Source organism: Hesperophylax consimilis, chromosome 8 (assembly GCF_061612785.1).
Source record: "Hesperophylax consimilis isolate HC1 chromosome 8, BYU_Hcon_1.0, whole genome shotgun sequence".
Taxonomy (NCBI): domain Eukaryota; kingdom Metazoa; phylum Arthropoda; class Insecta; order Trichoptera; family Limnephilidae; genus Hesperophylax; species Hesperophylax consimilis.
Window position 1 is genome coordinate 10,338,615 of NC_142843.1, and position 12,464 is coordinate 10,351,078.

General features: G+C 33.4%; 1 protein-coding gene and 1 long non-coding RNA gene across 2 annotated transcripts in view; both read left to right on the forward strand.

The window, feature by feature from the left end:
- The window catches only part of LOC149421553 (uncharacterized), a 519,511-nt gene that overhangs the window by 135,030 nt on the left and 372,017 nt on the right, over positions 1 to 12,464 (forward strand). The window lies entirely within an intron of this gene.
- LOC149421554 (uncharacterized) lies at positions 11,800 to 12,440 on the forward strand. The gene is made up of 3 exons (XR_016302505.1): positions 11,800 to 11,831; positions 12,161 to 12,251; positions 12,355 to 12,440. It is a non-coding gene; the product is annotated as an uncharacterized LOC149421554 (long non-coding RNA).

A 12,464-nucleotide genomic window follows, 5' to 3' on the forward strand; every position in this document is an offset into this window, starting at 1 on the left:
CCGCACATAACTTTACCCTTGCCAAGTAATTAACGTTTCGGAAACGGGCGCCGTAAATCATGCTGAAATATACAACACCTTTCCACATCTGCATTTGTGTTAATCTGTCTCTATCTCCCGCCGGCTGTGTCAGATTAATGGGATGCTGGGACGTGTCCAAAGCGAGATATTTATCGCTTGCAGTATTCAATGCAATCGATCTATGTTAGCCAAAACTGGGATGCATTCCACCGAAATAATTTATTTATTATCAATTTATTCATTTATGGAAGCAAAGCAGCAGCTAAAATACGGGTAACAGATCGAAACTGGTCATTCTAAATAGAGACGTGGAAAGAGCTGGGCGGGGTGTTTCATTTTAAGAAATACTAACTATTTAACCGACCGTTTATCCGTAGGGGTGGACAAAGAGGACGGACAGCTAAAATATTCGGCAAACACTTCTTGTCTCCATCACATTCATGCATCGTCCTATACACATACTTTCGTTATTCTAACTATTGAACCGAGAAAAATAGCTATTGCTAATTTATTAAGAATCTTTTAAAATTATTGGTAATTACAGTTTAAAACAGGATTGCAGGCCTTACGAATGATTTAACAGGTATCCTTACAAACTTATAGTATTTTACGTATATATTATCATGGACACGTGTTTATAAAAAAATCGAAATTTTTTGCATTAAATCGTAACTTCTTTATATCGTCATGATATATTTTCAAGGTTTTCGATAAAGTATTCTTAAATTGATATTTTATTAAAAATGCCTGATCATTTGTCGTGACGGCGAAAATAGGCTTTCTCTCCGTGTGACATGGCCCGATTCATTCGCTCTACATGCCCAAACTATCTAAGCGTCCCTTTCTCCAAATGTCTCACTCGATCATACATAGTTTTATCACATGTATGCCTCAGGGGTCTTTTTTATACAGTTTTCAGTCCACTTCATTCCTCTGCTAGTTTCATGCCCCATTGCCATACAGCTGCAGCACTTTATTGTGTAATGTTAGCTTCACTTCTTTGGATAAGAAATACATGTAAAAAACTTCCGAGTGGATTCGAAGCATGATAAAATTCGCACAAATATTAGTGACATTTCTGTCACAATCTCAACTCTTAAAAATTACACTAACAATGAACTATATAAGGCATTCAAATATTATCCAATAGCCTTCTTGGACGGGTAAGCAAAATGGAGTAAGAAAAAGAGATGCAAAGAATCATTATAACTATATGCTTTGAGATCATATCTTTAAAGCAGGACCACAGAATTTAAAGTTTATTTGATATTATTTCTAATATTTTTTATATACAGTTCACATAAGTTTTGTTAACACCTCACTAGGAGAAACTGTGCTGAGGTGTTCGCATGTATTAGGAAAGTGTGAATATTCCGTTATTAGTAAAAACACACTATCGTCTTTAACGTACTCCAGGAGAATACTGTGGTTTCACGCATGGCGGCAGTAATGTATACTTAATAGGTTAATAGTTGTAATATAAAAATGTTACATATGTAGACATAATTTCGCGAAAAAAGGATATTCCACGAAGTCTACAGATACAGTTAAGACGAAAGAGAATAAAAATGTATTCAAAACTTACAGCAACTTAAGCCTTTCACTGTAGCACACACACTAATTTTGCAAAATATGTCATATGTAAGGTCACAACTCGAGTTTGACTCAGTCATTTGGAATCCTCAATATCAAATATATATTGATCTATTGAAAATATCTAATACAAATTTATTTAACACCTATCGTATCGCTTTAGTGATCATCGGTTTTTCCATACCGCTTTATTCAAACGCAGAAAAATTTCTGATGCCCTATTCTTATACAAAATCGTGAACAGTCTTGTTGATTCATCATATTATATAAAACTATTTAAAATTATATGAAACTTCCACTTAAATGCGCCACCAAAATATGACTATTTTTATTGTTTATTTTTTATCTTCTTATGTTTGTTCTTTTAACATGTAAATGCTTTATAATCCTAGACACAAGTTATGGATTTTACAATAACACTGTATTATTTTTATCGTTTACATTTTATCTTCTCATGTATGTACTTTCAGTGTATAATTGCTTCTTAATTCCAAATGCAAGGTACGGGTATTATAAAAACTGCAAATCATTATTTTTATGGATAATTTTTAATCTTATGTTCTTAATGCGTAATTGCTTCATTATTCTAAGTACATGTTACAGGTATTATAATAACTTAATAATTCTAGGTTCAAGTTAAGGGTATTATAACAACATCATGGTATTAATTTTATTTACCAATTCTTGTTATAAGTATGTGCTCTTAATATCTGTATCTATGTTTAACCTATATGTTATATACAAATATATTTGATCGGTGATTTGAATATTTACTATCAAAATGTTAGAGGTCTCCGAACGAAATCCCATGTCTTCCTTTCCGGTGTTTTAAATGCCAATTATGACGTGATATGCCTGACTGAGACTTGGCTCTTGCCAAGTATATTTAACTCAGAATTATTTGATGAACGATATGAAGTGTACCGTTCTGATCGTGACTATGAGCTGTTGGACCAGGCATTCGGCGGCGCGCCGCCGGCGGCGGTTCACTTATTGCAGTGCGCCGCAAACTACCAGCGTGCCCCTCACCCTCCTTTCTTTCCATTAAGCGTATAAAGACAGCCACAGCTACTCTTGCACTAGGTTATGGAGGCCGTGCTTTTAAACTACGTATATTCTGCTCATATTTCGTTCAAGGCACGGAGCAGATTAAATCATTAAGTGAATTTTTTGAATTTATATCTACGTTCCATACCAATTTCCCCAATGATGAATTTCTTCTATTAGGATATTTCAACATACGACATGCCCCGTGGCTTTTTTCCTTGAACGTGGATGGTTCCCTGGTACTCAATTGATTCTCAATCGACGCACTGACTTCAACTCTTTCTGATTTTTTAGACTATACCGGCTTCCGTCAAATCAACAACCAGCTTAATGTAAACGAGCGTGTTCTGGACCTGGTTATATCGAGTTGCACGTGCACTGTAATTGGGTGTGACATACCACTAGTGCCGGTTTATTACATTATTACATCGCTGACTACGTCCAGATTAATAGCGCCTTGGCAGCCGTCGACTGGACAACGACTCTAAACAGCCGCAATGTAGACTCAATTACGGCGCGTTTCTCTTCAGAGTTAAACAAGGTAATTGTCACGCATGTACTATTTAGATCAATTAACATAGACTCCAGGTATCCTCCATGGTACAGCCCCGCATTAAAAAAAGTAATTAAAAAAAACTTAAATATCACAAAAAATACAAAATTTATAACTGTAACTGTGACTATAAAACTTTCTCTCTTCTCCGAGAACGACATAAGTGTATGGAGAAAGGGTGCTATGATAATTTCATTAATATGGCTGAAATTAATATTAATACCGATCCCAAACACTTTTGGACCTTTCTTAAATCTAAGCAAAAAAACTCTGAAATTCCTAACAATATGTTTCTTAGTTCTCAGCATGTATCGGGTGGGGAAGGTATAAGTAACTTATTTAACGTGGATTTTCAATCCTCCTTCGAATCTCCCGCCCCGTTGCTTATCATCAACAACTCGAACATATAATCCAAACTTCTCCGTTATGAACCTTAATAATGTTATTATAGACGCGGAATTAGTTTTTAAATATCTTAATTCATTATGCCCTACCAAAGGCAGTGGGCCTAATGGTATACACCCTGTACTTTTAGAGAATTGTGCTAGTGTTCTATGTTATCCACTAAGTCAAATATTCAAAACTTCATTGTCTTCTGGCATTTTCCCACAGGAATGGAAAAGTTCATACATTGTGCCTATATTTAAAAATGGAGACAAGCACAATATTGAAAATTACAGACCAATCTCTAAGTTAAATGTAATAGGTCAACTTTTTGAAAAAATAGTTTTTGATATCATCTTCCCTTGTATACGACCACATATAATTTCGAATCAACACGGCTATGTCACCAAAACATCAACAGAAACTAATCTATGTGAGTTTGTTGACCCAGTTCTTGTTGCTATGGATAACGGATATCAAGTTGATGTAGCCTACACAGATTACTCCAAAGCCTTTGATAAAATACCACACAGCATCTTAATCGAGAATGTCGAACCAATGGGTTTTCACGGTGACCTGCTACGTTGGTTAGCCTTTTATCTCGACAATCGTTCTCAAGCTGTAACGGTATAAGGGTTCTGCTCTAGTTTCGTCCCCGTAACTTCAGGAGTTCCCCAAGGTTCTCAACTTGGTCCCCTTTTATTTAATATTTTTATAAATGATGTCAAAAAAAATATCCATAACTCTCAGCTGTATCTATATGTGGATGACAAAAAGATTGTCAAAATAATTAAGTCTGAGATGGATTGTATGGAGTAAATTTATATTGTCTAGAAAATCGCCTTCTTCTGAATGCAGATAAATGTAGCGTCATCTCCTTTTCTCGGAAAAAAACACAATATTATATCCATACTTAATTAAGAACAATATTTTAAACAGGGTAAATGTAATAAGAGATCTTGGAGTTCTATTAGACAGTAAGCTTATTTTTCAATCTCACGTCGAGCATATCACGTCGAAGGCTTTGAAAATCTTGAGATTTATACTTAATAATAATTTCATTTTTCAAAAATCCACAAACTTTTAAGATTCTTTACATATCTTACGTCAGAAGCCACCTGGAGTACGCTTCAACTGTGTGAAACTCTCATTGTTCTACTTATACAGCAAATCTAGAAAGAGTTCAGAAAAAGTTTATCAAATATATCTCTTATCGCGTGCGAAATGATGAATACTATGTCCCCATAAACCTTAAATCTCTTGAACAACGCCGTGATATCAGACACCTATTAATGCCCAATAAGATACTTTATAACTATATTGATAGCCCACACTTACTACAAGTATTCATTTCAAATGTCCAAAAAGATTTACTCGATCTCTGGATACATTTTATATTCCTAAAAGCAATACAAATTACCTAGAAAATGTATTTATAAGAAGAAGCTGTAGCACATTTAATAGATGATGCCCAAACATCGACGTGTTTAACACGAACCTAGCTAAATTCACAGCATTCGTAAAAAAGTGATACTGCATCTTATGCCATATGTTTAACCAAAAAACTAAATATTTCATTGATTTTTTTAAAATATTTTAATTGATCAATAATTTTTGATAATTGATGTACTTTATCAGAATTGTTTGTATTAGGTATGTTGTTATGTATTTTTCTGTTATGGTTTGTTTTGTCTTATTTTATTGGTCAATGACATAAATACTCTGATCACTGTCATATATGCTTGTATAAAGACTGTTTATAACGTTCATAAATTAAATAAATAAAATATCTGTAAGAAAATATTGTATTTCGTTCCCCTGTACGCAACACCAGATAGAACAACTTATTTAGAACACCACACTGGAAATCCAAATATGCGCAAAACTCTTCAATAGGACGTATCTGTAATATAAACATACAATGCCTCTAGAGATGTACACATTTTCAACTGTAATTTGAAAATATATAAAATGCAACTTACTAAACTGATAATTTTATTATTTTTTATTTTGTGAAATAATTCTATCATCTTAGTTTATTTTACTGTTTTTAGTATAATCATGTGAAAACTGTATTACTACTAACTGTTTTTACTTGTTTTATTACATTTTGTAATTCCTAATAATTTTTATTTATTTTTATATTTCATTGTCATTTATAAATATATTGTTTTGGTATAAATACTAAATCAACAACTAAACTTAATGGAACTTTATTGGCCTAGATTGCCTAGAACATGTGAATAATTACTGTTTATGCTAAATGTATCAATTACTGTTTCCTAAATAAATAAAAAACAAAACAGTAGTAGATGATAATCAATGCAAGTTTTTAAAACGCAGGGCATTTAAAACATTACCAAATAATTACACAATAATCTTTTTAGTAGAACTAAAAACATAATAAACATGCTAATTAAAATGTGTTGAGTTTGTTTACAAGTTATGTTTGGTTTGGGGTGAGTAGGATTTGGAAAAAAATCCTGTGATCTGTATCTGTAGTTTCTGTTTGTGTGTTGGTGAATTATCAGCAGGTTGTTTCAGATTAGGTGGCAAGCAGCTCGTAGTTTGATGGAATAGTACTTAAAGGATTTTTGTCCGTGGGTGGTGTGTTTTATTGGGATATTAAGGGTTAGGTGTGTTAAAGACCTAGTTGTTATTGAGGACTGAGATTGTAAGGGATTATGTTGTTTGTATTTGAGGCTATTGATGTTTCCAGCAATTGATAAGATTAGGAATTTCTCTCGCAATTTCATACAGAATACAGAAGTACTGAGGGGCACTAACATAGAATAAAGAATAACAAAAAATCAAAAGTGCCTTGAAGGAGGCTTTTCATGATGATCCAAATTTAAGCATAATTTTGACCTATATTTCTATACACATAGGTGTTTCACCATGATTAAAAAAATCAAATGGGATGGATTTATGGATGCAGAAAACTCCGACATGGTATGTGACTAATCTCCTAAGAATATCCCCAAGCTATGCCGGGTACACGTCAGTCAGTTATTCATATTATAATCTCTGACTATTTTTATTTGTTTATTATTACATTTTTTAAATAATGTTTATTACAGATTTATATAATTCTGTTACAATAAACATGAAATAATTTACACAAATTTAAATATTTAACAATAATTTATTTTCGAGTCCTTTCCTAAAGTGACTTCTGAAACCTTCAAGATCATGTGGATGATGTCCAGAGTCCTAAAGATTTCTCTTCGCAGCACCATACCTCTTGTCATGCTATGCTGAGCCAGAATGAGGGTTCTGGTGTTTGGAATATATATTAATTTGGAAGTCAGTTGTGATGTCAACCCTGGCGGTAGTAGTTCGGAACCAAAAATTTATAGCGTTCCAAAAGGTATGGATTGTAAATAAAATGGTTCATTATTTTAAATGCTGTTACAATAAAGGCCCCATTCCTCCTAGATTGGAGACTCTTACTTTCCAGAAGGTATAGGCTGTCAGTAAAATAGTTTATTATTTTAAATGCTGTTACTGTAAAGGCCCCATTCGTCTTAGATTGGAGACTTTCCTACTTTCCAGAACGTATGGACTGTCAATAAAATAGGTTATTATTTTGAATGCTGTTACTGGAAGGGCCCCATTCTTCCTAGATTGGAGACTCTTACTTTCCAGAATGTATGGGCTGTCAATTAAATAGGTTATTATTTTAAGTGCTGTTACTGTAAGGGCCCCATTCGTCCTAGATTGGAGACTTTCTTATTTCCTGAAGATAGGGGCTATCAATAAAATAGTTTATTATTTTAAATTCTGTTACTGTAAGGGCTCTTTTCCTCCTAGATTGGAAACTTTCCTACTTTTCAAAACGTATGGGCTGTCAATAAAATAGGTTATTATTTTAAGTGCTGTTACTGTAAGGGCCTCATTCCTCCTAGATTGGAGACTTTCCAAAACGTATGGGCTGTCAATAAAATAGTTTATTATTTTAAGTGCTGTTACTGTAAGGGCCTCATTCCTCCTAGATTGGAGACTTTCCAAAACGTATGGGCTGTCAATAAAATAGTTTATTATTTTAAGTGCTGTTACTGTAAGGGCCTCATTCCTCCTAGATTGGAGACTTTCCAAAACGTATGGGCTGTCAATAAAATAGTTTATTATTTTAAGTGCTGTTACTGTAAGGGCCTCATTCCTCCTAGATTGGAGACTTTCCAAAACGTATCGGCTGTCAATAAAATAGGTTATTATTTCAAATTCTGTTACTGTAAGGGCCTCATTCCTCCTAGATTAGAGACTTTCCAAAACGTATGGGCTGTCAATAAAATAGGTTATTATTTCAAATGCTGTTACAATAAGGGCCCGATTCCTCTTAGATTGGAGACTCTTACTTTCCAGAAGGTATTGGCTATCAATAAAATAGTTTATTATTTTAAATGCTGTTACTGTAAGGGCTCTTTTCCTCCTAGATTGGAAACTTTCCTACTTTTCAAAACGTATGGGCTGTCAATAAAATAGGTTATTATTTTAAGTGCTGTTGAACATCGATGTAATTGCTTTGGGCTTAGAAAATAGTTTAAACAAAAAAAATGACCCCGCAATAGTTCGAAAATGGCACGATTTCGCAGAAAACACTTTCTAAAACGTCCTTTAATATCTGTTTTCATTTTCTTCACACGTACATCTCTTTAGCCCGACCAGAGTAAACACTGCTCCATGCTGCGGTTTCACTTGTCTTCTCTGTTGCTCTTGCAGGATTTAGTAACTTCCTCATTTACTTTGATGTGTCTCGTGTTTGTTTACATGGCCAAAGCTAGAAGACCGAGCGAATAGAAAAATCGATTTGTGTCCTGTCTGTAACCACAAGATCAGCAGCGAAAGTCGTAGAAAATAATATTGGATTATAGTGGCGTGATTGGCAGAACTGTTGGAAACTAATAACAACAAAATTTTGTGTAATGATTGATTTGTGTTCAAAGATACAATACCGAGAAGAGTATTTACGATAATATTGTGGCTTTCATAATCGTGATTTGAATTACATGAAACAATTATTTTATAAATATTTTACGCAATTATTTTTTTAATAATCATAACTAACCGCTCTCTGTAATATTTTGTTCTACGTGTACTTATTTGATTGTTGTATATTTTTCTGGTTTTTGGACTTTACTGGAAACACTTGGAGCCTATTTTAACTTTTTTTATTTCGTATCACAAAACATGCTTTTTATAATATCTACGTTGAAAATAACAATTTATTGATAACGGGCCCGACCCTTGTACAGCTAAACACTGTTTACTGTAATAAATTTCTGAAGGAAAGAACACTTTTTTTACTGGGAACAGGCCCTTTATAGATTAAAAATACTAATCCATTGACAGATGTTGATATAGACAATGAAAAAAAAGGCAACTGCATATCGACATATTAGAGCTCTAAAAATGTTAGCACAGATTCACACCATTTCTAATAATCAACTATTCAAACAATCCATAGATGGCGACTGTATCCAGAATTATTAAAACTTATCTTTTACAAAATTAAACAATTTTCTATTCTTGTTTTTTTGATGCTGTGTGGAGAGTCCATTTAACTTAAGGAAGGAGATGAAGATCTAGGGATGAAAAAGGAATGAGGGGTAGGTAGGAATCTAGGGATCAGTATGTCCAGGAGTGAAGGACGAATGTATCCCTCCCGCTAAGGCGAGACCAGGTGGAAAGGACAAAGGGTCTGCCCAAACTAACTTCTCACGATTCGGCACGCCACGCAACTGGTGGGCAGGCACATCCTGAACACACCTCATCTGATGAACCCGGGCACCCCTTCTAAATCACCAAACGGAGCGAACCACATGGGGTGATCTATGGCAGAGGTGTTATCCAATAAATGGTTCTCGGGGCGGCGGTACCCAACCCCGCCTCCTAAATTGTAAAGAGTGGCATATAAAAAGTTATTTAATTATTTGAATTAAAGTACCTAATATGACTTGGAGTACGCTTTTTCATATCTTGCAATGTAACTTTCTTGTACTTTAATTTTATGCTGGGATATGATTTCGTTGAACATTTGAGAAATATGTAACAAATATAATATGCCAACCTATGTATTTATTAATGTCTAGTTAGCTCAGATCACGGTGGGGGCTAATAATTTACTTCAGGGAGGGGAGGTGGTTATGGTGTACATGAAAACTAACCCAAAAAAGTACACATTTTTTTTCCCAAATAATTTTTTTGCTGTCAATCTTATTTTTGTGTGGTTTTCAAAGCGTTCCTATTCATAATAATAATGTCTTTTTGTATGTTAAGGCGACACAATACCCTGATAACGGGGATTTGCCCCGACGCTCACATTTTAATTATTTCTGATGAGCTTATTACTAAAATCTTAAATGTTTCTAGAGGGATTCGAAGGGATGCAAGTTATTTATATTTAAGATTAATAAAAACAGGACCTTACAATTAAATATATTATGTAAAACGATAAGTACATTTTATTAAATGTAAAATGTTGTAAGATAAGCGGCAAGTACCAGATTTTATTTTTCTAGACGATGAATTAGTAACTTCCCGACGACTCCCTCACAAAAGATTAGAGATTTTATTAATGTATTCATAAGAATTAATTAAAATAAAAACACTCGCGAAAATCCAATTTCTGGCCAGATACACGAAAAACGACCGCCAGTACTTCAAAACTCTCTATTGTGCGTAGTATATTTGTGTGCGGGTTGACAAGCAGTTACTACGTATTGATTCAGACGCCGCGAAAGTTCCGGCCTGTAAGGTTGTGTCACCCGGCCGGTCGCTCCGGTCATTTCTTTTACGTATTTTTTTATTTAATCAAACGATACTTTGAAATCTATTAGTGAAATTTTCTGTTTTTTATAATTTAACTTCTTCCTCAAGTGAGTAAAGGTTTTTTATATAAATAATAAATATAAATATAAATAATAACCAATACAAAAGAATACATTGTTAAATGCGTAAATGTGTAGGCACTTGAGAAAAAAGGTGACACTAAAGTATTGTCGTTATGTTATTATATATCATTTCTAGCCCAAGTAGACTTTTTTACTATTAATCTTTTTTTTCACGCGACGCGGCTGTCTGTCCGGTTGTCACAACCAGCGGCACAGAATGTTATAGAGTGCCCCTTCACTAGAATCGTTTTCCTAGTTTTATTTATTTACGCCCTACTGGGCTTTTACATTAATTTCTAATTATACAGTCATGTTAGTTGTAACAATGGAATATCTAATAAATTATGGTAAAATAAAAGGAGTTTTTTTACTAAGGAGTGGTATTCTCTTATATTTCAATAAAGTGTTTGTGAAGAGTTCGTTTCATTACTAATACTCCAGGGCAATTACCGATTCGCGATCGTAATTATTCCGGTAGTCCCAATTTTTTTATATGTTTTATAAACTGGTCCCCTGATGTAAAATCTGAGTTTCCGACCTTGGCACACCTGTGCTCGCGCCGCCATTTTGAAAAAAACCGGCCGAAATCGCTCCAAAATCTAGTTTTTCCAAAATATCTCATTCCCAATGCAAATTTCGGCTAAATTAGCTAAACAATTAAAGTAGAACATAAAATTACTTACTACTTTTGTGTAAACAATTTTCTTCAATCTCTAATAGGTACCGAGGTAGAAAGTCGTAAAGGTGCGTATATTTTTGAAAAAAAACAAGTTTTTTGCGCGACTAGCTTTTGTTTTTTGTAAATATCTCGTTTCCAGTACAATTTTGTGAAAAAATTATTGATACTAATTTTGTAGAAAATAAAATTTCATAAAATAAATAGGTATTTAATTTATGTGTTTTAACTCTAATATGTATCCAAGCTCTTATCCACCAAAACCAGTTAAATTACCCAACAACAAATTTTTGAAATTCGAAAGTTTTTTTCCATAAAACAAAAACTCTACATCGAAAGTTTTTCTCCATACAGACAATTAGACATATGTCACCTATAAAGTACCTAAAGTCATTCGAATATTAAAAAGAGTCATTAATCTTTTAAGTTTAGATTGTTAGATCATTTGTTGTAGATAGAATTGTGCAATTATCTCCCCAAGTTACTGCACTTACTTACGTTGAAATGATTTTCAAATTTAAGGTAAAATTGAACCAATTTATAATAAATCTCTTGGCTAATATATACTTACGTTTCAGTTAAATATGGGAAAACAGAAGACAAAAGGAGTTTTATCCCGAACAAAATTACGGCACCAAGGAAAATGTTTAACGGAATGGAGAAGGTACTACTTAAATACACACATAAAAATAGATCTTTGGGATACGTTTTTTACAGAACATAATTGTACAATGTCAGCTTAAATAATTTTATATATGTAGATATATACATATATACGCAGTCGATAAACTTCTGAGCATATTGAATTTGGAATATAAGAAGTAAATTAATTTTGATTTCCGGTGACATATTTTTATTTTTACCGAAATGCATTTTTTACACCAAATAAGTTCAGGAATTGTTGGTGAAAGTTTGTCGGGCATGTCTTAATACATCTCTAAATAATTAGGGAATAGAGACAGTATAAATAATTAACAATATTTCTCATTTTAGGAAAAATTCCGCAACACTTCATCCAGATAATATTGCAAATAATAAAGAAAATACGAGTATTGTGTTAAACACTATACCGACACTCAACATGGTAATTTTTTCACAATTTCGTAAATATAAAGTAAATAATATTAATTTTATATGATTAAATAAGCGCTCTAAAAAAATTAACAAAAACTGACATTATTTTTCAGCACGGACCAGAGATGAATGAACCTGAAAAGTTTTCACTATTTGCTGGCTCTAGTTCTTATGACACTAACGTGCATGCCGTTTCCAGCCCCTTATAGCTAGGTCTGACGCA